At 39.9% G+C, this 27,304-nt stretch overlaps 1 protein-coding gene across 1 annotated transcript in view; it reads right to left on the minus strand.

Annotated features, from left to right (window-relative positions):
* Positions 1-27,304, minus strand: part of Frmd4b (FERM domain containing 4B) — a 334,677-nt gene that overhangs the window by 217,321 nt on the left and 90,052 nt on the right. Inside the window, exon 2 of the mRNA XM_063260238.1 lies at positions 15,782-15,908. The gene's annotated coding sequence lies outside the window, so the exon portion shown is untranslated. The remainder of the gene's footprint in view (positions 1-15,781; positions 15,909-27,304) is intronic.

The following is a 27,304-nucleotide window of genomic DNA, read 5'->3' on the forward strand; positions in this document are numbered from 1 at the left end:
TTTGAGGAAATTCAGGCTCAGGAGGTTAAGTGACTTTCCTGAGGTCACCTGACCAAGCAATTGGCAGAGTGAGGTCCAGTCCAGGTGACTGTGTCTCCAGAGCCACCAAGCTGAGCATTCTCCTTCTGAATCAGGCTGACCTGATCAGGTCATGAGAATGGAGAAACACCCAACAACAATGAACTCCCCAGCTGTGAAAGACTATTTGAAAGCTGCCTTTGGGGATTAAAGTTGCTACTTTTATATCAGGCTAAGATTCAGTTGACCAGAACTCTGGAAGAAAGTCAGAAGTTCTTCAGAAAAAGCAAGCTGCACCCCAAGAAGCAGAGGAACTGTGTAAAGCAGGAACCCTAGAGAATGCAGCTGGCAGCTATTCTGTGGTGGGGACCTATGGAAACGTCAGAGGAAACCATGGAGGGGAAGTCAGGGTGGAAACAGCCAGGGAAATTCAGGACTCCCTCCCTCCCACGCCCTCACTCCATTGTGGCTTCCACTGGGTCAGCACAGAGGGGAAGAACACAGAAACCTCACCCGCCCCATGGCCAGCCAGCTCACGGCCAGGAAATAGGGAGACTAAGAAGCAAGACCACACTGATGCACAGCCAGGTGTAGCATCCCCCATCCTCTCCATATGGCCAGATACCATGTCCACACCTCCACACACCCAAGCAGAGTGTGGTACTCCTGCCCCAGCCCAGCACACCAGAGATTTCTATCAGCGCCCCATGGAGAGAGGGTGGTAACACAGACCAGGATTCTGGTACCAGCATAACTGTTCATCACATGATGACCTCAGTTTCCCAGGGGAGAAGCTGAAGTTGCATCAGAGTAGGAGTCCCTGATGGTTGATACATTGTGTCAACTTGAAAGGATCAGAAGTTTAAGCAACTAAGTGACTCAGCAGGGAGCCAATGTCCTTACTTTGTAAACACCCTCAGCAGTGTGCAAGAGGAGGGGCAGAGAAGGCCTGGCTTGAGTGCCTGCTTAGGGTATAAGGGAGGAGAACAGGCTTCTTCTCTGCTCCTGTTTTCTGCCACCTTCAACTCTTGCCCCTGTGCCATGCCACCCTGCCTTGGAACCAGCTGATTATGGACTTAAATCTCCTCAAACTGTGAGCTAAATACACCTTTCAGTAAAAGAAAAGTAACTGAGACAAGAGTCCACATGCAAATGTCCACAGAAGCCAGGCAGCCAGACTGAGGAGCACAATGGAGGGAGTCATGGAGACCAAAGACCACATTCCTTTTTCAGCCAGGACATCCTTGGTGCTTCCAAATGTTCTGATTTTCTACGATAGGCCAGAGTTCCAACCTTTATATAACTTTCCCCAATCTCTATATGTTGGCAAGAAATCAGGCCTTTGGGCCAGTTTGCAAGAGTGAATCTAAAGGGAATTGTTTCACAGCCACTAGTCACATAATTATATCTACTTAATTAAAACTGAACAAAAATAAAAACTCTAGCCCCTCCGTTACACCAGCGCGCCCAACTGTTATCAGCCACAGGCGTTCATGGCTGCCATATTGAATGACACAGGTGTGGCCCGCATCCATCTTCACAGAACATTCTCAGATAGCGTAGGTCTAAATGATCACTAAGATAACTTTCAGCTACTGAGACTCAAAGACAGAATGGACCAAGCTTTAATGTTTCCATCAATATAAAATCAAGCTGCTGGGGTTTCACTGCATAATCCCAGTGCAGAGCAGACTGGGCCCCAGATTTATCCTCACCCTGATGGGCGTTTCAGTTAGTGCCTACAGATTTTCTAACAGAAACGGCCTCAAGCTTTCTTGTCTATTCCAGCATAGGAAGGATATAGGGTTTTGTAACTTGCAGGAGTCTGGAATTTAAATTTATATTAAGAGGAAGAGGTGGGGTATGGAGAAGGCAGAAGCCCTGTTTTATGCTCTTAGCACTTATCCATCCTCTGCCAGGTGAGACCTCATTTCCAGATAGAGCTTGTAACTCCTGCAAGAACACCCTTCAATGTGACAAATACCACTCTTAGATCCATGGGCATCAAACCAGCTAATTTTTCTTTTTTTCCCCCCGTGGTACTAGGGGCTGAAGTGGGACCTTTGCACTGAGTTACATCTCCAGGCTCTTTTATTTTTTGTTTTTGAGGCAGGGGCTTATTAAGTTATTAAGTTGCCCAAGTTGGGCTCAAACTTGCCATCCTCATGCCTTAACTTCCCATAGGCTGTATCAGACTTTGCTATAAAGAACTAGATAGCAGTTATTTTCAGCTTTGTGAGTAATGAGGTCTCTTAAGGCAACTGCTATACATGTCCTAGGTCTGAAAGCAGCCAGAGACAATATGTAAACAAATGGGTGCGGCTGTGTTCCAATAAACCTCTATTGTAGAACTACAGTGTAAATTTCATGTAATTTTCATCTGTCAAATGAATAGTCATTTGATCCTCAACACTACCATTTAAAAATGAAAGCACAATTGTCAGCTGAGGATGGTACCAAAGCAGGAAGTGTGCAGGGCCTGGCCCACCAGCAGTAGCTGCAGAGCCCTGACTGCAGCCTGTGAGCTCTGTCCTGGAGAGCTGCGGCCGCGGCAAGGCAGGGAAGCTGAGTGCTGCCACATGCATGCGATCCTACAGACACCTGACCAGTGTAGATTCAGACTGAGCCGATGCTGCTCAGGAGTGGGGAAAAGCACCGCACAGGCCCTTTTCCGTCACATGATTTTACTGACATAGTCAATCCACGTTTTTCATGGATTGTATATCTGCCTGCTTTCTAAAATTCATTTGTGCCACCTAATCAAAACCTGAGGTCCTTCTGTGGTCACTTTCTGACTTGTGCTACAGCAGCAAAACCTCTGAGCTCTCACTTCCAACTGAGGCCTAACTAGAGTATGCCCTGCCTTCTCGTTTTCGTGTTCATGTTACGCATGTGTTCTTTTCTGGGTCTATTTAATGCATGTTTTCCATACTTTTGAGCTTCTTCTTGCTAATTTTGACATTTAAAATGGCCTGCAAGCATATTGCTCAGCTGCTGAATTAGCTCGGAGCAGAATACGTACGTCCCCCTAAAAAATTCATATATTGAAGCCTAATCGCCACCTAGGTCCTGAGGACAGAGGTCTCATGAATGCGATTTCTGCCCTTATAAAAGAGGCCTCGCCTCCTCCGCCAAGTGAGGGCACAACCAGAAGGCAGCGTGTGTGAATGCAAGCCCTCACCCCACATCGCATCAGCGGTGTCTTGGGTTTGATCTTCCCTATCTCTGTGCTGTTTATAAGACATCCAGTATATGGCATTTTGTTTTAGCAGCCTAAACATACCAAGTCAATTTTTAAATAAAAGGCCATAGAGTGCTTGCAACAAAACCCAAAACCAACAAAACAATTCAAACTCAATAAGTTTCATTCAGGAATGAGTTGTAGAGCTGCTGGCCAATGAGTTCAAAGCCCTTTAAGTTAACAATGTATATTTAACAAAGCGTTTTTAACAGAAACACATTCAAAGCAAGGTTATGTACTGATTGGCTAAAGAGAATGTTGTAGTTCCCCCAGGACTGATGTTTCAGTATTGGCTAATTCAGTGGTTGTGGTGACTTTATAGAATATAGCTTCCTCAAATAATGAAAATTATACATATTTTTAATGACATAATGAGAAGTTACTGTGATATTCTGTCTTTTCCCCTCCTCGATCTTGTAAATTATATTTAAGGTTTAGCAAAAACAGTTGAAGCTATTTTAAATGAGGGTTTGGGTTTTTTCATAATGTTAGGCTTCCACAATTCCCTGGATCTGGTTTCCCACTTAAATGAAATTATCTGATAGATGACATAGGAAACAATTTTCAAAATATTCTGTGCTTATAGGTAATTTATTTGCCAGCTCACAAACTATGTTCCAAATAGTGAGATATTTCATGCAGCACGCCAGAACTTGGCTGATGACCATTTTGCCCTGTTATAAATACTCAATGTAGTTTCACAGTCTGTGTGAATGGCACGACACATCAGTCATAGGAAGCATTCACTGCATGTAGCAACCAGGGTCTTACAGGAGACCTGTCACCTTTATTATTGGCTCTGGATGTAATTTTCATCTGCAAACACAGCATCAGATGCACTGGCATTGTCATTTGAGAATGCATCACATGGGTGGCCCAGCAGGGGAAGTTATTTGGAAAACAGAATGTTGGGGAGCTGATTCTTGTGAGAGCTGAGATTCAGGTAGAGCCACAAGGAAGTTTCACATGCATTTAGGCAAATAATTAGGAAGTATGCTGACGTGCCTCTGGGACACACACACCTGCCCTCCCCCTGTGTGGACGGCACTAGCTTTACTATCTTTCTGTACTGCAGATGTGATCACCGGTGTTAAGCTCTTCATCGTGGCCTTGCCTTCTTCCCCAAGCATTTCTGAATATAGCATGACATTATAGCATTACTTTTTATCAGCTCTCACATGACAGATTTTTACAGTGGCTGCTTCGGGTAAGCAGAAATATTCAACACATTCTCCTTTATTTTATTCTCCCTCCCTTCCTTTCTTTCTTTACCTCTTTTATTACTGTCAAATTTACATACCCCCAAACACATCCTTTTGGCACACAGTCTGTAGGCTTTTGACAAATGGGATAAACTCATGTTACCATCACCATAATTAAGACTGCAGGGTTACAGCACCTCAAAGACTTCCTTCATGTCTCTTTGTTCCCTACCCCAATCCAGAGACCACAGGACTTTAGTAATGCATTCATGACTCCCAAAGGATCCTTGAATGGAATCCAAGAACAAAATCTGGGTTATAGGAGGAAATTACATTTATAAAAAATCACTAATCTCTAACTGAAATTTAGCACTCTTTCAATTATGAATGTAGGTACCAGACTACAGATATATTGGTGGTACCTATCACTCTGACAGCTCTGAAATGAGGACAGGTATAGGCCCATCCCTAAAACTTTTCTTTTTTTATTGCAATAAATATCTTTGTTTTTATATCACAAATGTGCTTAACATTTTAATAACTGTATTTCAATGTAATTTATGTAAATTTAAATTTAAAACAGTTGTGTCTCCTTAAGAAGGAATCCCTAAGTTTTGCCAGCGTAATAAAGGTGTCAGCTCTCCAGTCCATGGCCCTGAGAGAAATCATCAGTAGGCAAAGTCCGTCACTGGGAATAGACTCCATCATCCTAGTCAGAAAAAACAAAACATGCAAACACCACTTGCAATTCATCAAGCGAACACTTCTGCTGAGTGCAGGACACAGAAATGAGTAAGATTCCGTTGTTACCCAGCCTGATGGAGGAATTACAGATGTTTTTTTAAAAATTGATTGGAAGTTGAACTGTGCTTCTCTGCAGTCGGACTGCTCAACAGCGCCATCTGGCTCCTCTAGAGGAATGTGCATGGACTACAAAGAAGGCTGCCTGAGCCCTTAGCATCCGCCCCCAGGCTGCCAAGGACCTCAAAAAGGGGAACCAGGTATCTGAGCTCCAGACTGATTCCAAGGGGAGTGAGATATCCAGACTGGTTTACCAACCACACAGCCAACTGTAAAGACAGACAGAAGTCCTCCAGGAGGCTGACTCAGGAAGACTGAGTCCCACCTGGGCAATTCAGCAAGATCCTGTCTCAAAAATAAAGTGGTTTGGGCATGTAGCTCAGTGTGAAGACCCTGTGTACCACAAAAAAGGAAAAAAAAAAAAGATTGAACAGAAGCTGAGCATTCATATTCCCCAGTTATTTGAACTATAGACTGAACTTATTAATGTGAAAATATGAAAACCAAAATGCTCCCAAATCAGAAACTTTTGGAGCACTATCATGAAGCTACAAGCGGAGAGTGCCACACCATAAAATTTGGTTTCACATACAAAATTATTAAAGGAAGTGTATAAAATCACCCATAGGTTTTGGGTATAAGATATTCAAAAGGTAAACGAATTTTGTGTTGAGGCTTGTGCCTGATCCCTCAGATATCTGCTTATATACATGCAAATATTCCAAAATCTGAAATCCAAAAATCTTTGGCCCCAAGCATTTTGGACAAAAGATGCTGAACTTGTATTTTCTGGTCAGGATTGTACTACTGAAGTCCTTCCCTCTGTCACTTCCAAATTAACTTTTTCATTCTCAGCTTATTAGAGAGATGGAAATAAGCATTTTTCATCAGAAATACAAATGGTCAAAAGTATGTGAAAAAGTCCTAATAATGACAATTATAAAAAAGAATACTAACCCAATGGTAAATTTTTCTCTTATCAGATTGCCAGAGATTATTTCTAGAAGATGAAAATGACTATCATGCATAAGTTTGCTACTGTAAATACTAATATGGAAGTTCATAGCTATTGAAATAAAACTTTTTAAATAAAGAAATGCATTTAAAGTATAAGGTTAATTTCTGAAGTTACTTTCAAGAGGCAAAGCTAAAAGAATGAAAGATTCTAAATCAAAGACTCCACAGAAGCAACACAAGAATTATAGATGCCAGGCTGGGGGTGTTCCTTGCCTAGCATGCATAAAGCCTTGGATTTCACACCAGAACCATCAACAATAAAATTAAATCACACATGCCACGACTGACTTTACTTTTTGGTAATCAGGAGCTGGATAGCCTTTTTTCCTCCTACCTCAATTTTAGCCAGATGGTAATGTGAGCAAACAGGAAGGTGGGAGACATGCTACTGCTTTAAAAAGCTTTCATCATCTTTCACAGCTTTTTGCAATGATGTTACTTTTTATCAGTATTTAATCTCTCACATTATTTCCATAATGCTTTTTTCACAGCATCCAATGTATCAATGGCTTTCATTGTAAATTCTGCAGGCACATCATTTTCATTTCAAAGCGTATTGGAGAGGACATTTAATAAATGTTAAGCAATTCTGCTGCCATAAGACTTTAGATTAAGCCTGGTATAGAAACACACACCTGTCATCCCAGCACTCTGAGAGGCCGAGGCAGGAGGATCACAAATTCAGCCCAGTCTAATGACTACTCAGTGAGACCCTGACTAAAAAAACACTTTTTTAATTTAAAAAGGGGTGGGGATTGTAGCTCAGCGCAAAAGCCCTGGGTTCAGTACCCACCACTGCAAAAAAGAAATGTGGATGGAATACAATGTCACAGGAAGTAGGATCTAGACAATCAGCAGCAAAGCTGGAATTGCTGCCCTTTACTTCAAACTCCCGAGGTGTAGAGATAGTGTCACTGAAGCCGGCATTGGAAGTGTTCTGTTCACACAGCACCCTCCACTGGCCATTTGGGAAAGTTCACCTCCAATGCACAATTTAAAAATTAAATCTTGACCCTAGGGCCTGCCTGCTAAATCTCATCTCTAATGGATCTGGAGTTGAAAAACACATGTCTTTCCTTTGCTCCTACCGCTCATGAAGATGGCTAGCTTCAGATAAAATATCGGAGTATTAAAGGACTGATAATTATAATACCATTTTGGTGTCTGGTGAATTTGATGCCAGATTCCATTCAATCATCATGAAGTCTTTTATTACTTTACCCAACCTGGCTGCCCTACATTTACTATGCAAATGACACACAATGAGACATACACTGTTATTACATATATTTTCAGAAGGCTCAGAGGGATTAAGAAGTAACTTACTAAGGACCCCAAAGCAAGAAAGTGGGGAAGTCAAGAGTTGAACCCCATCTAACTCCAGAGGGACGCTTAATGACTACACTACACGGCCTCCTCTAAGTAGCTTAAAATACTTTTCATCCCAATACATTTAAAAATAGACATTAAAAAGATGCAAGTGTGCCAGATGACAGTTAGCTTCTAAGTCCACCAGCACAGGTCAGGCTCTGCATACCTGATGCTACTTTTGCTGGAATCTCACAAACACAGAATGTTTCTAGAGATCCTCCAAAGCTCCGCTAATTAAATCGGGGTGCACACTCTGACATCACCAGGCACCAGAATTTAAGCAGCAGAATGGCCTGGACTCCTGGCACATGCTAGGGTACAACAGATCCCTTCTTCCAATTAAGTATAGCACCCGTAAGGTATGTGTTATGGATAAGACAGACCTCTGGGGGGTTTTCATGGAGAGACTGTCAGTGTTGGGAGTCTGAAACAGACTTTTAAATAGAGACAGTGCATGTGTGTGTGTGTGTGTGTGTGTGTGATCAGAGCAATAACATCCACTTAAGATAGTCATCAATCAAGGCTCCAGAAGTGGAAGGGATTTGCATCTTAGACTCAGAGGACAGTTTTACCACTAAGATGAACACTACAGTTAACCCCATACCTGATCCTGTGTCAGGAGAGTGAAGGAGGCGCAGAGTCTGGTGAAGGTATGCTGTGCTGACTGATGGTGCCGGTCCCAGCCAGGAGCACAAGGGCAGCGTATTGACTGCATATTTGCAGTGGTCATGACTGGAACATTCATGGGGAGACACAGGAGGACCTCAAAGCTGTCAGCTAAGACTAAGAGGAAAGAGGCCAGCACAGACCCATGAAACGGAAGTCAGCAAAGAATCCAACACGTGAAGGCACAGGGTCTGTGGGGCTCATCCTTAGTTGCAGTGAGATAAGTCCCCAGGCACTGTGGGTCTTGAGGTGACAGAAAGGCCACCTGGCAGGGGCAGGACAGGAGAGGCAGCGATATGACTGGGGGCTTGGGTCTCAAGACTCCAGCCTCGGGGATCTTGAAAATGCGACTATTTATAGGGTTCTTTATTATCTCTTTCACTCATCCTTTGAAAGATGTTAGCAAAGCCTCCTTGAAAATGTCAGTCTGTCTCAGGGGTGCTCCTGGAAGACAAAGAATGTTTTGGCAACTGTTTAGTGAGAATATAAAAAGGGCAGGGATAAACTCCCCTCCGGAGGCAGGTAGACTGAAAAATCCCCAGTGCAACGGTCCCTAAAAATTGTTGCAGAAAATAAATAATTCTGGGAAACAATGCCATGTTATATAATATATATTACTATGTACTATAGAAATCATTATACATATTATATCACTTTCTTGGCAATTCACAATGTTATTTAAGTTTCTAGGAATTACTGCAACAAAGAAACTTTAACTTCCTTTAATTCAGCATTTCCTAAATTTTTTGAACATAGACATAAAATCTTTTTTTTTTTTCATGATTAACCTAACATTTTGGGAGATATGAATCTTAGGAAGAAGTGAAGAATATGAGGTTTTCTCAGAGTAGATATTTTCTCAGAGCTCTTCCCTGCTAAAAACCTTTGAAGAATTTAATTGTGATACCCAGCATGCCTTGGTTTCTTTTTGATAGTATTTAGTAAAAACTGGGAGTATGTTACTGAATATTTTAATAGCTATAAACAAATCATTTGTATACGCAAGTCACAAGCTTCTTCTGAAGCAAGCTAATTACTTTATCAAGGCAGGCAATGTTTTAGTGTTGACTATGCAATACAAAGCTAGAAATGCAGGCAGGCATGGTGGTCACATCGGTGATCCCAGCACTTGGGAGGCTAAGGCAACAGAACTGCAAATTTGAGCTTGGCCTGAACCACTTAGTGAGATCCTGTCTCAAATTAAAAAACCAAAGAGCTCTGGCAATGTAGCTCAGTGCCAAGGTTCTGAGTTTAATTCCCGGTACTGCCAAAAAGTCTAAAAAAATTTAGAAATGCCCACATAATTAGCAGACAGCTTTCTTCACTTTAAAGTTCTTCAGAACAGCGGTGGGTAAAACAGATACTGTGGCTCTGAGCCATTCTTCCACTGTCTGTTGATGACCAGCTCTGCCTCCTGCTCTGTGACCTTGGGCAGGTTACACAGCCTCTCTGTTCTCATCATCCTCATCTGAGAAAAAAATAATATCTCCTCGTTCTCATAAGGACTAATTGGGTTAATGCTTATAAAGTTCTTAGCAGAGTGGCTGGCAGCTGGCTAGTAATTTGTTGCTTCTCACGTTGTGCTTCTAAAGTTATGAGTATGAAGCATCATTTAAGAAACAACACATTTTTTTTTCTCTTTGAAAATTTCTATACTTTTGTTTTAGGTCCTGAGATCACTAAGTGGCGTGGGCTCTCACTAAAATATATTGGGCTATTATTTTAAATATTAATATGTCTTCTTTGGGAAAACTAAGGTATTTTTTCCTCTTTCAACTATTTAAAAGATTGTGATAGAATATATAACTAATAAAAGAACCACTTCTCACTGCCTCTTTCACTCAGCATGACGTCATCAAGCTGCATCCACATTGTGCAGGGGTTAGAATTTTAATCCTTTTAAAGACTGACTACTACACCATTGGATGGACAAGTCACATTCTGTTTACTCGTGCTTCCGCTGAGGGACCTCTGGATGCTCACCACATTTGGTTACTGGTAACAAGAATTCTATGAGCAATTGTAGCACCCATGTCTCTCCCTGCCTTCAGTGCTTCTGGGTTTATGGTGGCAGGATTACTGCATCATACGGTAATTCTATGTTAAATATTTTGAGAAACTGCAATATTATGTTCCAGAGTAGCTACATCATTTTACCTCGCCACCAATAGTGTACAGGGATTCTAGTTTCTCCACGTCCTCATCAACACTTGATGTTTTCCATTGTTCTGATTTTGATATGAAGTGCTATCTCAGTTTGGTTTAATTTGTATTTCCCTAATGATGCATTAATAAATGCATTAGTGGAGCACTGAACATATTTTAATGTCTTTCAAGCAGACTTCCATAAGCAGAGCATGAAATATTAGCGGAGGCCCTCTTTTGACATTCTGGCTTTCCAGTATGCATTTTCATCTTTGATGACTTCAAAGTTATCTCTTTCTTTGGAGGGAAAAAATGCATATGTCTGTTGCCTATTATCATAATTAGGGAAACACGTTTCACAGAAAAAATCAAGGCACGGACGATAAGAGCTTTTAATTTTCCATAGCACAAAACACTTCTACTGCCTGAAAGTTTTTACAAAATCCCGTATTAGTTTTGAAATAAAATAGAACTTCTCTTAAGAAAATTTAAAAAATAAGAACCATCTTTTGGATGGGTGAAAATGTATCACTGCACACTTTATAAATGTGCCCTTTATTAAAGGTCATTTATTTCTCAAAAGCTGTCAAGAAAAGCAGTCAAAAAATTTAATAATTTAATAATACACAGAATATAAAGAATAATCGCCTTTCATTTGATGCTGTCTAGCAAGTAATGTTCTCAGTCATCAACAGGACCACCCTGGTTGTGCACCCCAGCACAATTTCTTTTCACTTTACAAATTTACGATCACATTATATGGCTTAAATTTTTACAAAAAGTTCTCTTGCAACTTTATGAGGGTTTTTAAAAAGGTATTTTATTATGCATAAAAACTTCAAGGTGTTCTGATATTGTGCCTAGCTTTTTATTTTCAATAACCAACATGCCTTAAATACTTCACCAAATAAGAAGCTGTAAAACTACAAATAGAAGTAACTTACTATGTAGTAAATTACTCGAGAGGTCAGGGGAGGAGAAGTCTCTGGATTGAGAATCTGTTTTCCACAAAATTAATGTAGAATGGGGAGAACTATTTTCTGTATTAAACTACAATGAAATTTTCACATTCAGCTAAACTTTGCACAGCAAACTCAGCTGTGAACAGATTTTTCAAGACTGTTTGGTTGTAGAAACTAGAAAAATACATCAACTCTTAAGTCTTACTGTAAGTCACGCTGACTTAAAAATTCATCAGTTTTAAAATGTTGAAAGTATATGTTCATTGGGAAAAAAGAAAACAAAAGTACACAAGCATTGGCACAAGCATTTGCTTCTTTGCTACGCCTCCCCAGTTCTGTCTGTTAGACATAAGCACCACCAACAATCTGAGGATCGCGCCAGACCATGTGATGTGAATGTGTGTGCGTATCTGTTCTCCCAGTGTTTTGCTTTGTAGTACCAGGGACTGATCCTGGGGCTGCCTCTCTGAGCGCATCTCCAGCCAGTTGTTACATTTCATTTGAGACTCGGTCTTGCTAAATTGCCATGTTGCCCAGGATGTGCTTGAACTTGCAATTTTCCTTGCTCTGCCTCCCAGAGCGCCGGGATTATAGGTGTGCACTGGCACCCACAGTTCCTGCTTCTACTTTTGATGAGTTCATGTGCTTTTTCTGTTTGTCATATATTTAATTTATTACGTTAACAATTTCAACAATTATGGTAAAATATATAAGACATCAAATTCAGCACTTTAACCATTTTGAAGTGTTCTATTAATACATGACAAAATGACTTTCGTAATGTTGTAAGACCATCCCCACTATTTCCAAACAGAAACTCTATATCCATTTAACAATACCTCCCCATTCCTCCCTGTGGTAACCGCTGGTAATTTCTAGTCTACTTTCTGTCTCTGAATTTGCCTGGACATTTCATGTAAGTAGAGTCATAGGGCATCTGTCCTTTCATGTCACTCAGCACAATGCTTTAGTGGACATTCATCTTAAAGCACATATCAGAACTTCTCTTTCTGTGGCTGAAAAGCACTCTCATGTTGTTTGTGTATTTATCTGCTACAGGACACTCCAGCTAGGTTCATTCACTTTTAACAAACATGACCATACAGTTTTGTCAGCTTTCTCCTTTTCAATTAATACATTTTAGAAATCTACCCTAACACTTTTTAAAGGCCTCATAATGTGTTGCTGGACAGAAATACCATTTATTTACTACTCTCCCATTAATAGACAGATAAGTGGCTGCTATGTTTTTGCTATTAAAACAGTGCTAGATTGGACATAATTAGGTATATATTGTTTTGTATTTGAACCAGTTTATTCAAGAAATAAATTCCTAAATAATTTATTAGAACACACAGAATTTTGATAAATGCTACCAAGTTAGCTTCCAAACATATTGTTTCCATGGACATTTTCATCAGCAGTGAATATGAGAGTCTTTCTTCTCTGTGTTCTTCCAAAAAGCAATAGTTACAATACTTTCTTTGTCCTTTCCGCTTTCACAGGTGATGGGTTTGGCTGTTTAATGTAGGTGTGTAAGGGAGAACTCACAGGTTTACAATGAGGGGAAGCAAATCAGGGATGAGTTCTGAGGGTGTCAGAGTTCCCCTCCAATCTGGGCTGGGTAACTTTGGTTGTGAATCTGAGTCAGAGACTAGGATTCCCATACAAACGGTACCAGACACATTCTGCATGGTATTATGGTCAGAGCTGAGATTCAGTAGGGAAGAATGAGTAAGTCATGATAGAATTTTGACAATTTCTCCAGAGTGGTTGAGACTGGCCAGTTCTCTGAGTCTCAGTCTCAAGTCCCACCCCACCACCCTACAATCCAGCACCTCACTGGTAGCCCCTACTCAAAAAACCACTTCTCAGCCCTGCTCAGTACTATGGCCAGTGACTATTCAGGTTGGTACTTATTTGTGCTGATTTGTTGCAAATACTTTGAACCTCACTACTGCTTACATGGGTTTAATTTTTTGTGTGCATGTGAGACCTACTGATTCCTTTCTCCTATTCTGAACCTGTCTAGCCCCATATAACAATCATTTCAATCAAGAGATCTTGTGGAGGGACTCTGTCTCATTCATCCATCCACTCCCAACATATTTCTGAGCACTTTGTATATAGAAGTGTCCAGACCAGGATCTCATGTCCTGGGTCTCATGGAACTTATGGACCACAGGGCAAGCAGGTGAAAAACACCTGAAGAGTCAAATACAGAAATAATTCCCAGTAGTAGCTAGGCTCTTGAGGTGAATCCATGAGCGGGTCAGCTCCTGTCCTCCTTACATGTCTACAAGGCCACCTTTTTGCTTCTTTAAGTAATCAAGATCAACATCTGTAAAATGTAAAGACAAAACCCTGTTTGAACACTCCGGGTTACACAAGTATGAAAAACTCCAACCAGATCTCATAGATGCTGGTGATGAGAATACCAGTATGAGTAACAGTTTTGGAAGCCAATTTCCTGGAGCTTTAGAAGAAGCCCCAATATAAGAACTGAAGGAAAAGTTGCTATTATGGTTTAGATCTAGAATGTCTCACGTGTTCAGAGGATGGCCTTTTGGAAGGCAACTGAATCATGGAGGTGCTGCACTCCGCAGATCCACTGATGAATTCATAGCTGAATGTGCCATTATATGGTGGGGCCTAAGTGGGAGAAGTGTGTCACTGGGGGTGTGCCTTTAGCAAGTATATCTCCTCCACCACCCTGCTCTTTCCTGGCTGCCATGCTGCTCTTTAGAACCAGCTGACTATGCATCAGACCCCTCCACTGTGAGCCAAAGTAAGCGTCTCTTCCTTTAAGTTGTGGGTTCTGGGTGCTTTGTTTCAGCAATCAGAAGATGACAACAGAGCAGAGGGGCAGGGTGAGGAAGGGGGAGAATCCAGCTACACTGTCATTGTGCACGGAGGCTCACAGTGGACAAGAGCTCATAAGTCAGAGGGACCTGCGGTAGGGAATGAAGATTTAGCCAAGTGTTTGAGGTTGTTTGACTCGTAATCTAAGAGATCTTGTATGATTTAAGACAGTGTCTCCAATAGTCCTCAAAGAACTTGAATCAAGGAGATAATCAGCAAGAGTTTGAGAAATGCACTGACCCACCTGTAGTCTCCTGTCACTTCCTAGGGCCCCTCTGTCCCTGAGATAGCCAAATGAACAGTGCCAATATGTGTGGAGTAGAAATACCATCTTCTGTTCCTTCCACATTGTTTATACTGTTCTACATTTTTATCTCCCTTATAACAAACAACACATTTCTACCCCTGAAGTACACTTTATTTAATGATAAAATCATTAATAATCATTGAGCACTTTTTACACGCTTAGCATTCTCCCAAGGATGGCCTAAATCAACTTATTTTTTCTACTCAACAACCCTATGCAGTTGGTACTAATATTGCCACATTTCCCAGCAAATGGACGCAATGGCAGATTAACCATTTGGACCACGGTAAAACAATGGTGACAAATGGTGATGCGGATTCTGGAGCAGAAGTCTCCAGAATCCGCATCTGTAACTACTGTGAGCACATCTCCCAAGCAGGTGCTAATGTCTAGAACTGCAATCCTTCTGTTGGTTTTGCTCAAGAAAGCATTTTAAGAAGAATTTTGTCAATGCTGTCCTTAACCGTTGTGCACTTTAGTTATGTGCAATGCACACGGCTGCACATTTCACATCCACACCCTTCAAATCACCTTCATCAAATACAAACTTCTGAGATCAGCTCATGAAGAAACATCTTGCAGTGCCATATTGTAGGGCTCCGCACATGCCTGATGGTTAAGGTTCTAAAAGATTTTCGTAACAATGCTCCACCATTCCAATATTTCATTTCCTTTTTATTATATTCCCCAAAACAATGTTTTCCCAAAACACTGGAAAATGGGGTGGGGGGCAAGTACTTATGACACTAAAGGTAGAAAGCACACCTTATTACAGTTAAGTTAAGGATGAAAATTACTGTACTCATAAAGATAATTAACCAATAGCTTTATGCACAGTCTCATGGACTTATGCTGGTTTAAGTGTTTGACTATGAATAAAAGGGAAGAAATTTCACAAGTGTGAATATAAAATATTAAACATGCATTTCAGGAAATTTGTCTAAGGCACAGCGTGATTTGCACATCGTTTATTTGTGTTTTGTTCATTTACTTTTCTCTCTGGGAAGAAAGCCTCTACAAAATGGATGTCTACTTTTGGGTGTTTAGCTTTTAGTTGAACAGGGGAGCACTGTAGTGCTGATTTCTTTCTTCTTTGCTACTACACCACCAGTCAGTGTGCACCCACACACAAACATACACGAACTCACTTTCACGCTTTAACTCCTCATTTGTATAACTATGCACTTACCTTTAACTAATAAGTGTTCTCTTGCTTTCTTTTGTTTTCACTGTAAAAATCTTCAGATTCTGCTTGGTTTGCACAGATGTCATCTTTTTCTGTCACTCATTCTCTCCTCTGAATTCCTCATCAAAGCCTGTAACACAGAAAGAGGCTCTTTCATTTTTAGGAGGCACATGGGAAGGACTATAAATCTCAAGTCAGTGACACTTTCAATTTATTTCCAATTTGCCCCTGGATGGCTACAGTTTAATCACAGTTTTAGAAATGCACATAATTAGGTAAGATTTAGAATAGAGCTCTCTCAAAATCCAGATGAAACAGAGGTTGGTCTCCTTAACAACTGAAGATGTGACACCAACTCGCCTCTCAAGAGACACATAACACTGAACACATCGTGTTCTCTGCATCTGTTGAAAGAGATGCTGATGTGCTCCAAGTTACCTGAAATCAGCAACAAGATCAAGGCTATCAGGGTGCAAGAGAGGGCTGAGGGTTTAGCTCAGCGGCACACTGTCTGCCTGGCATGCGTAAGGTTGTGAGTTCAGTTCCCAGTAAAACAAACAAACAGAGTAGAAAAGAGAACTCAGGGAAACATCACCTCAGACTCCATATTTTAGTTTTATGGAGACCAGCATTGTGTGCTCAAATCTGGTTTTTAACAGATATCAGTTATGGCAGGAATTAAACATGTCATGAATACTAATGAAATTTAGTGTGTGTACTGTGCTACAGGACATCCTTATTTATATGTATTTATCACTCTCTCTGTAGAAGAGAAGAAAACAGCTTTTCCTTGGAAGCTCTGCTTCAGTCAGGATACCTGCTCCTCCCTCCTCAACTGCAAGGCCAAAATGCTCCACATGCATCAGGGTGGAAAAACCAACAATGAACGTTACAACAGCAGACGTGGTCTTTATTCTTCCACCATGGTTAAATGAAACTCCTGTCACACATCTCCTGGCACCGTCCCACCCCACTTGGCCCACTGCAGCGTCCCCGGATGTGGATGCAAACTTGAGATGCAAGATGGCGCCGGAGGCGAAAGGAACCCAAGCGATTCCTCCACAAGCATATTTGCCTCGCTCTCTCACTGATGCCTTGTGACAAGCTCCTCTGTTCTAACAGGAACTCAGTATTCCAGGGCCTCGGCCACAATGAAGTGTGGTAAAGGCTGGGAGCTCATTGCAGAAAACATCTTTTCAGTATTCTTTCAAAGGAAAACAGAGACTGCCTTAGGAAAAAAAAAACATAGAAAAAGAAAAGAAAGAAAAAATAGCTCATTTATCTCAATCTCTCAAAGCTAATGAGGCAAATTTTATACTAGGATTTTTTAATTAAACATCAAAATTCCAACAAAATTAGATTTAAATAGTGAGAATTGATGTTCATAGAGGGTAGTCATGGGGAGGGAGTAATAGCTTGGTTGGTTGCAAAAGGTTCCATAGGGCAGAGGTGGCCCTGGAATGATCCAGTTCATTTCTCAGTTTTATCATGTAGGATCTCCATTTCTTTCTGTATCTACCAGGAAACAAAGGCATGACGAGGGGTTAAACCCTGTACACATAGATACGCCAAGAAGTATCTAGTATTACATACAAGTATAAGGATCTAGTTGAATCCCTTACTTTTCTAACAGAGACTACACAGCAACTCTGAGTTATGCCAACTCAGATCTCAAGGCTAGAAAAAAGAAGAATCAACAGATACTTCCTGATGACTAGAATAGCTATCATTCATTGAATGCCAGCCATAAGCCATATTGTATGCCAGCACTTACACTGCCACTAATGCTTCCAAGAACTCCAAAAATAGATAGAGGTTTTATTATACTATGAAGATGAGGAAATTGAGTCAGGGAAATCAGATACATTGTCTGACGTGACACAAGCTAGTAGGCTCTCTGATCCCGTGGTCCCGTGGACATCAATGTTTTGTTTTCAATAAGCAATACAGTAAGCCAAAGAAACATGCATTTATCTGAAAACCCCAGGGCCAGGAATAGAGATAAAGAGGGCAGTATTTGGAAGGAAACTGAAGAGAAGAGGAGAAGAGAACTAAACTGAGAGCATTCTGGAAACGTACTCTATGATTAAACATGAATGAAGAGTATGTTTTAAACTCTCTTACAGCAAATGGAATTAGAGCACATAGTTTCATCTATAAAATGCAGTAAAAGATACTTGTGAGGGGCTGGGGATTTAGCTCAGCGGCATAAGCGCCTGCCTTGCAAGCAGGCAGTCGTGAGTTGGATCCCCGGTACCGATAAAAAGGAAAAAGATTCCCTCCCCCCAAAAAAGATACTTGTGATACTAGGTACTGAAGATGGACATAGAAGTTCAAGGTCTTGATGAATTAGGGTCCGTGATTTTGCATCCTCCACCATATTAGTTTGGTAGGGATGCCAAAACAATTTATCACAGACTAAGTGACTTAAACAACATGATTCTGGAGGCTGAACGTTCAAGATCAAAGGGGTGGCAGGGGTGCCGTTCTCTGCAGTCTCTCTTCTTGATTCGCAGATCACTGTCCTCTCACTGTCTCCTCACACAATCTTCCTTCCATACACACAGCCCTAGTGTCTCTTTTGGTGTCTACATTTTCTCTTTTTGCAAGGACATGAGTCAGACTGTATCAGAGCTTGACCTAACAGTCTCATTTTGTCTAATCACCATGTTAAAGGTTCTATATTCAAACCCAGTTACTGAGGTACTACAGATTAGGAATTCAAATATGAATTTTGAGAGAAAAATGCAGCTAACAATATTCACTAGTCAGCAATGAAAATCCAGGGACCAGAAAAGTGACGACCTGTTATACATCATGAACTCATAGCATCATTCATAAAATATTGATGGACTCTAATATTTGAATTCTAAGCCAGGAATTCACTATAGGTTTTAGGTTAAAAAACAAAAAAGAAGAAGGAAGCAGGAGGCATCACAAGCCCAGATTTCATTATATTACAAAGCAACAGTGATAAAATAGCACAGTTACTGGCACAAAAACAGACATGAGGATCAATGGAACAGAACAGAGGAGGTAGAAACAACCTCCAGAACATTTATCTATCTGATGCCTGACAAGGAGTCAAAAACATGCATTGGAGGAAAGATAGCCACTTCAATAAGTGAGGCTGAGAAAACTGGTTATGCACATGTAGAAATTAAATCTAGATCAACATGTCTCATGATGTACTAAAATATAATAAAACTGAAATGGATCAAAGACTTAATATTAAAACAAACATGGACTGGGGATTTAGCTCAGCAGTAAAGTGCCTGCCTGGCAAGCACAAGGTTGTAAATTCAATCCCAGGTATATATAAACAAACAAACAAACAAATAAAAAACAAAAAAATATTAAAACAAACAATCTTCTGAAAGATAAAGTAGGTAAAACTCTTGAAAATATAGGCATAAGCAAGGATTTTCTGAACAGAATCCAATTGCACAAGAAATAACAATAATCAACAAAGAGATTATATCATATTAAAACTTTTGTAAGCAAAGGAAACAACCAATGCAGTGAAAAGACAAATCACAGAATGGGAAAAAATTTTTTTGCCAACTATTCTCATAGAGACTAATATCTAGAATATGTGAAGACCTAAAAAAGTTAGACCCCCTCCCCAAGAACAAAAGACCCAGTCAAAAAATGAGCATGAAATGAATAGTCACTTCTCAGAAGAAGTAAAAGTGATCAATAAATACATGAAAAAATGCCCAACATCTCTGCCCATTAGAGAAATCCAAATTAAAATAACACTAAGATTCCACCTTACTCCAAAAAGAATGGCTATCATTGAGAAATCAAATAATAACAAATGCTGGTGAGGTTGTGGGGAAAAAGGAACCCTTCTACATAGATAGTAGGAAAGCAAAAAATACAACCACTACGGAAATCTGTATACACATTCTTAAGAAAACTAACAATAGAAATTCTATTCAGTCCAGCTATTCTTCTTCTAGGTACCTTGTGGGAAAAGTTAAAGACACCAAATTACAGTGATTCATACATAATCATGTTTCGAGCAGCACAATTCACAATAGCTAAATCTTAGAAGCAGCCTGTGTGTCCCTCAGTAAATGAATGGGTAAAAAAAAAAAATGTAGTATTTACACACAATGAAGTACTACTCTGCCATAAAGAGGAACATTTTGAGTCATTTATAGGAAAATGATGCTCCTTGAGACCACGATGGTAAGTGAAATAAGTCAGATACACAATCTTAAATAGTGCATAGTTTCTCTTATATGAAAAACACAAAACACAAATAGCAAAATTGAGGGTGGATAGTAGGAAACAGGACAGATTTTTTGCAAATGGAGAAGGGATTTTGAGATGGAAAGGAAGGGAAGAAGAAGGAAAGTACAAAGACTTAAAATGTGCTCTGTACATATACTGAACTCCTCATGATGAAAATAATCATTATGTACCACAATCATACTAAAATATAAAATCCCAAAAGTCCCAAGAAAATTTTAGTGATTTAGCACTTTCTTATCTACAGAAATCATAACTCACCCACCTGTTTATAATTCACAAACTGCTCGGTCACTGGGTATCTTCAAAACCTATACAGTGTTCTGGCAGTGGACCAGAACAAACTATAAAGCACACTGGCTGAATTTAGAGGCTCTGAAGCCGCCGACAGGCTGCTGACTGACCCTCTGTCATCGTCGTGCAGAGCTGCAGCCTCAGGGTGGACCAGCTCCCCCGGACACACTGGAGTAGTGCCTCGCAAGGGAGAGCCTGTGAGGAGCTCTCCTGGGCGAGACACCGCAGGCGTCACCAGCATCATCTGACACTGGCCCCTGTACAAGGCTGTCTGCAACTGTCTGCCCTCGGTGGCATCTGCAGTCTCATCACTGCTTCTTTGTTCTTGCATTCAATCTAGTCCACTAATTCTTAGCTGAGCAAATCTTGCTGTGCTTTTTATGAAGCAGGTTTTCCAACATCAGCCATACTTTTCCATTCTGACCAAGGAAAGGACATCTCCACAACTTGCCAGAATTTTCCTCTCTCCTCAGGGTGACAGTAAATGAGGCAACATCTGGAAAGTGATGGGTTTGAAGGCAGGCAACTTACACTTGCCCTGCGGTCATCACATGATTTTCAGTTATCTTTATTTTGTCAGGTTTAGACTTGATATTAATTTGTTTAATAAATCTTTTTAAGTTTGTTTTAAAAAAGAAAAGGGAGGTCATGAGTCAAAAACGTAGGTCACTAACTAGTGATCAAAATACTTCTGCCCCTTGGTCACACCCAGCCTGCTGCTTCTCTTTGTAAATAAAGTTTTATTAGCACACAGTCTAACCCACTAATTAACGTAATGCCTAAGGGTGTTATAGAATTACCACTGCAGGGCTGGACAGCTGACCTATCAGGCTCAAAGCATCCGCTATCTGATCCAAATTCCTGCTATAAACTGGCTTTAGTGTAAGACTCCTCAGGGTTACCATGCCATAAAGGGAGGACAGAAAACAAAATTGCATCTTAAGAGGGAGCAAGCTTCTAAAGCCAGTTGAAAGTGAAAACTATGCATAGTTAAAATTAACACTGAAAAATCCTTTGAGGAGAGTGCCAGAATAAAGCCGACCATACTATAACATCTATAGGGCAATTTTGCTTCCAAAATTATAAAATATAAAATTTTCTTTAAGCACCATGTGAAAAAGTTGGCTTTATAAATGGATCATCTGTATAAAAGTGAGGTGTTATCTTCAGAGAACAGAATCACTTTCAACATAAACCACTTGGAGGAACCGAGAGGAACCAAGGCAGAGGAGACTCAGCCCGCTGTCTCCTACTTCCCTCCTGAATTTGCAGAAGTTATACATGCACGCGAAAAGACTCCATTGAAGCTGGCTTCAGAGCCACAGTCTCCTTCCCCGACTTCTGTCACCACTGAAACCTCTATTAGGATCTGTAGTACCTAGGACACACTTTGAGAAATGCTGAAATCATTTCTCTATGGGTGTTACAGATCAAACCAATCAGTGAAAAACAAATACAGTGTTTCTAAACACAAAAAGCAGATTTCAAAAATTGAGAGTAAACCACAGTTAAGTATCACTCTACCTTCACTAGAATGGCTGCTTGAGAATGAAAACCTGAAGCCAGTATGTGTTGCTGATGTGAACGTAAAATTGTGCAGTTGCTATAAAAATGTTTTGAGTCCTCTAAAGTGTTAAAAATTAAATCATACATGATCTAGAAGTTCCACCGGTGGGAAGATGCCTCAAACAACTGTAAGAAAGAATTTGAACAAATATGTATCCACCATAGCAGCATTACTCACAACATAGAGACAAACCATGAGTCCTTTGACAAATAAATAGATAATCAAAAATGAGGTATATCTACTCAGTGGAAAATTATCTAAGCCTCAAAAGAATGAAATTGTGACATATAGCAAAAAACAACATGAGTGAAACTTGAAAACACAATGCAAATTGAATCAGACAAAAAAGGCAAATATTGTGTAATTCTACCTATGAGAGATCTCAGAGACACAGAGAATAGAGAGGTTACCAGGAGGTAATGGACTGAGGAATGGGTACTAAGTTTCAGTTTGGGAGGACCAAAAATATCTGGAGGTGGATATAGGTGATGTTTGCACATTTGTGAATTTACTTAATAGGACCAAATTGTGCATTTTTAAATGGTTAAAGTGGAACTTTAAAATGTATATTTTACCATAACAAGAATGCTTCTTTATTTTAATGAGAAAAAAACATAAAAATAACAATAAAACAGTATTTCAAAACAGGCTAGTAGGAGAGTAATAATAATTAATACATTGCATATGTGTTATCTTCACAATAGTTATTCAGAGTACAAGATATAGGCATGGAATCCTGTCCAAAAATATTAGCACAAACCTTTCTTTTCAATGATCTAAGAGAAACTAGCTATATAGCTATCTTAACTACCTTGTATATAAATATACATTTTTTTTCCCTTTGAGAAGAAACCGAAAGGAAAGACAAACTGTGATGAAGGAAGGGGGAAGGGAAAAAGAACACTTTAAAAAAGCACAGGAGCAAAACTGCAGGGCTAGGGATGAAGCAGACTTAAACTCTCATAGAGTCAGTTGAATGTACTATTTTGCTTGGGGGAGAGGTGAAATTAACAGCAGGCGTGGTGGCACATGCCTGTAATTCTAGCACTTGGGAGGCTGAGGCAGGAAGATTGTTATGTTTGAGGCCAGCCTGGGCTACAAAGTAGTTCAAGGCCAACCTGAACTGCACAAGAAACCCTGTCCAAAAAATAAAGATGCAAAAAAAAACCTAGCAGTTGGCAAATTCTTGGCTTGCTTAGGTAACAATTTCATAGCTTGGGGGAAATAGCAACGGTAAGTGTCATTCTATGTAGACAAATGAGGTAAAAAAAAAGTGGCCCAAGGTTTTAGAGCCCATGCCTGGTTCCCTGCAGCTGCCAGCCCCGCCTCCTTCTCCTTGCTGTACAGCCTCTGTGGGGTAATCATTGTGTCCTGTAAAAATGTAATAACAAAACAAAGATACAGCAACATATAAAATATAACAAGATGAACTGCTATCCATGCCACCACTAAGAATGATCCCCAGTTGTGCTTTTCCCTATTGATTTCATATCCTGTCCTTACTATTTTAAAAGACAGAATTAAATAGAATTTTAATTCCTTCAGTGACTTTCTCCAGCTCAATTCTTCCTAGGCCTTTGGAAGCAACCACTGCTACATATTTATTAGGTGTGTGTGTGTGTGTGTGTGTATGTCCCCAAAATAATGAATCCTATGATCTTGTCATTCATACACCTTTTTTTGAGTCAGGAATCAAACTCAAGACCTCCCACTTGCCAGGCAGGAGCCGTGCTGCTGAGATATAACCTTGGCCCCAAACTTTTTGTAAAATGCATCATACCGTATGCTACATTTTCCTCAACATTATATTTTCATTTTGCTCCATACAGGCCTCACCAGAGCTTTGACTGTTGCTTGGCACTCTGACATATGACTACGTCAGCCTTGAATTCTCCATTTCTGAACTGATGACTAGTAAGGCAGTGTCCACTGTTTAGTCACAACACTGGGCAGCACAGGGAACATCCTTCATGGTGCTGCTGTGCACAGGTCCTCTGGGCAGCTGCAGAGGCCACATGCAGTATAGCGCATGTTGGGCGACATACAGCACTGGGCAGACAGGAGCAGGAATTTCTCCTGGTGGACTTTGGGGGCAGGTTAACTCTCCTAGGTATTTAGAAATGTGGGAGAATTTCTGGAGAGATGAGTATGGGGTAGGACAAGGATGTTAAATCTTGTCCAGAGTCCTAACTAACAAACCACCAAGCCCGTCTTCGAGAAAGGCTGCCAATGGGAAGTGGAATCCCTGTGTTGGAGGTCACATGCACATATATCTAGAGAGGGAATGAGACTGCGCTCTCCAAGCCGCCCTCCGCCACAGCTGAGTGTGTGCTTACTTAATTCCTTGCCAAGCCTCACAGTCAGCCCTGTGAATTGCAGCAGCTCTGGTGGGTATAAATGCTATCGTGTTGTGGTTTCTCCTTTTAGGAGTGATATGGAAAATATTTCCATATTTTTATTGCTCATTCCTGTCTCTCCCTTTTGGAAGTACATGTTGATATAGTCTTTTTCTTTCTTTCTTTTTTTTTTTTTTCTTCCGGTTGGGTAGTTTAAATTTTGTGTTTGATTTGTAGCAGTTAGGCAGAGATTTTGCTAGTCATTTGGGGTTGCAAATGTTTTCTCACAGTTTGTATTTGCTTTTAATTTTATGCATAGTTCACTGTGCTTCACACACTTTATTGTGATATCTATCCAATCTCGAGTGATTTTTGTGTCTCTAGTTTATAAATCTATTCTAATATCGTAAAATAACCTCCTCCTCCTCCCATTTAACGTTTAATATTTTTATTTGTTATACTTGGGTCTTTAATTCACCTCCCACAATTTATTTTTGTACAAAGTGTGAATTAAGAATTTGAGAGTTTTCTTCTTGTGCAAAATAAGTTGTAACAATAACACTTACTTCTAATGTAAAGTGTGCTTTCCATTTTGACTTCCAGGGTGTCCTGTAAATACAAAAAGGTCCATATTTCTTTCATCTATTGCTAGACTGTTCTGATAGACTTGATGTATTTTTTTTCCATTTCCTTTCACCAATAAGACAGTGTCTTAATTACTATGGTTTTATAATAAGTTTTGATAGCATACTTTACTTTGCTAAACTCTAGTTAAAATTATTGTTATTTAGAATATTATTGGTATTTTGCTTAGATCTGTAATTTACAAATACTTATAAATCCACAACATTTATGTCATGATTTCTTTCCATTTATGCTATATTTTGTCTTAATTTAGTTCTTTTGTGATTTTCAACAATCTTATACATCTTTTGAAAATGTACTCTAAATTTCCATACAGTGTTGAGTGCCGATGTGATTTTTTTTTATTTTAAAGAGGGTAAAATTAAACACAACAAAACTGATCATAAGAAAACAATTTAAGAAACACAGATTTCAAAGTAAGGCTACCAGAGATCTTCACTGTCTATCATATTATCCCTTGTTTTCTTCCAAAGAGTTGTCCACATCTTCACACACAATGAATACATACTGAACAATATAGTACTAAACTAATCAAAACAGGATGATGAAGGTATTTTAGATCTTCAAGACCAGACAATAGGGGAGTCAACAATGGCTGCCATAATGTCTCTTGTTCTCTTCAAAATGGCGGTCCATACCTTTACATATGTTGAAATTAAACAAAACAAAACAGACTAACATAATTCTGAACAAAGAATAATAGTATTACTAGATTTTATATCATGATGCTACAGAATTAGCACTGGATACCTCAGTGTCTCTTTTTCTTCAAAGTATCTGTTCATTATATTGTGCATGATATAATCAATTCTTGTAAACTATTTAGAAGTTTTACACATGCATGAGTCTCTACATGTATACCTCTCCTTTCTGTATTAGAGGGAAAAACAAATCAAAACAAGATAACAAAACAAATTCTTAGAAAAACATGGAACAAAAAAGACATAAAACTACAATAGTAGGTGATCTACAGTAGTTACTATGTTGTCTCTTGTTATTTTCAATAGAATTGTCTACATTATCAGGCATAGTGTAATTGAACATAGCAGTACATAGCAATATTAATAAAAACAAAATTGGCATTATAGGACTTCAAAAGCAGTTAATAATCAAACCAGAATGGTTATCGTATTGCATCTTGTCATCTTCAGAGTATACTCTCAGACTTGACACTATCAAGCATAGCTGGTGTGACTTTTTAAAAACCTGAGTTTAAAGGTATCACCTTATTCCTCCCCAAATGTAGCCCTCCTCAGACTTTCTGTTGAACTCAAAATGAAATTCAAACTTACTTAGAATGATTATAGTACATATTTTGGCCCTTGTCTTCCTTTTGGACTTTATCTTCTGTGTTCTTTTAGTTATTAAACTTTAGCCACACTAGTTTTCTTTATGTATTCCAGACTCCCTGAGGTAATTTCACCTTGGGACCCTTGTCCTTAAGTTCCTTTTCCCAGAGTCTTGTTCCCCAGATATGCACAGGGCTGGCTTTTTGCTGCTGTTTGGACTCCAGCGGAGACATGCTCATCCTCTGTCACAGAAACCATCCGTGCCCACTGGAGAACAGCACCACAGTCATCCACAGTGACACAGCTCCTTTATGTCGTCACTGTGCTTGGCATTTAATGATCTTTTTAAGCTTTTTATTGGTATTGACCATGACAAGGCATAAGTTTCACAGGATTGAGAACCATCATGTGTTGGTGTTTCATTCCTCCCTTTCTTTCTCTCATTATTTCTCTCTGCTAGGCCTCAAACCAAGGGTCTTGTGTACACTAAGCAAGAGCTGTACCCCAGAGCTGCATTTATTCTTTCCTGTGTCCTCAGCACCCAACAGTGCCTGATACACAGTAGGTGTTCAACAAACATTTGTCAAAGAGATAAATGAGTAAAAGAGTGAACTGCTTGCCCCCACATCCTCCTATTTTCCCTCCTGTGTTCTCTGGTATTAGCAAAGAGTCATTTCCTTTCTCTGGCCACACACACATTAACAAATAAACATTATGTAGACACTTGTAGTCTCTCAAAGGAATAGCTGAACTGCAGAAGTACTAATAAAAGGGACTCTAAAACATTATGTTCTGTGCATCCACATTTCTAAATGGCTCAGAACAGTGAGAGTCTCACTCCCTAGTCACCCCATTTCTCCTCTAAGAGATGGCCATTAAGAGTTTCTTTTCACTGAGCCAGGAACTTTTTACCCACTTACAAACATCTATGTAGCCATCTACCATCTGTCTGCCTGCCTATGTATCTACCTGCTTATTACAGATTAGACAATTTGAATGCTTCCACGTAAGAACTTTTATTTTTATTAATAAAGAAAATTATCCATCCAGCCCTACATGTTCTGATTCCACAGAACTGGAATGAGGCCTATGAGTCTTTGTTTTTCAGTAAGTGGTCTAAGAGGGTGGCGGCACA

Source organism: Cavia porcellus, unplaced genomic scaffold, assembly GCF_034190915.1.
Source record: "Cavia porcellus strain 051 isolate PalLab524CR breed Dunkin Hartley unplaced genomic scaffold, mCavPor4.1 scaffold_13, whole genome shotgun sequence".
Taxonomy (NCBI): domain Eukaryota; kingdom Metazoa; phylum Chordata; class Mammalia; order Rodentia; family Caviidae; genus Cavia; species Cavia porcellus.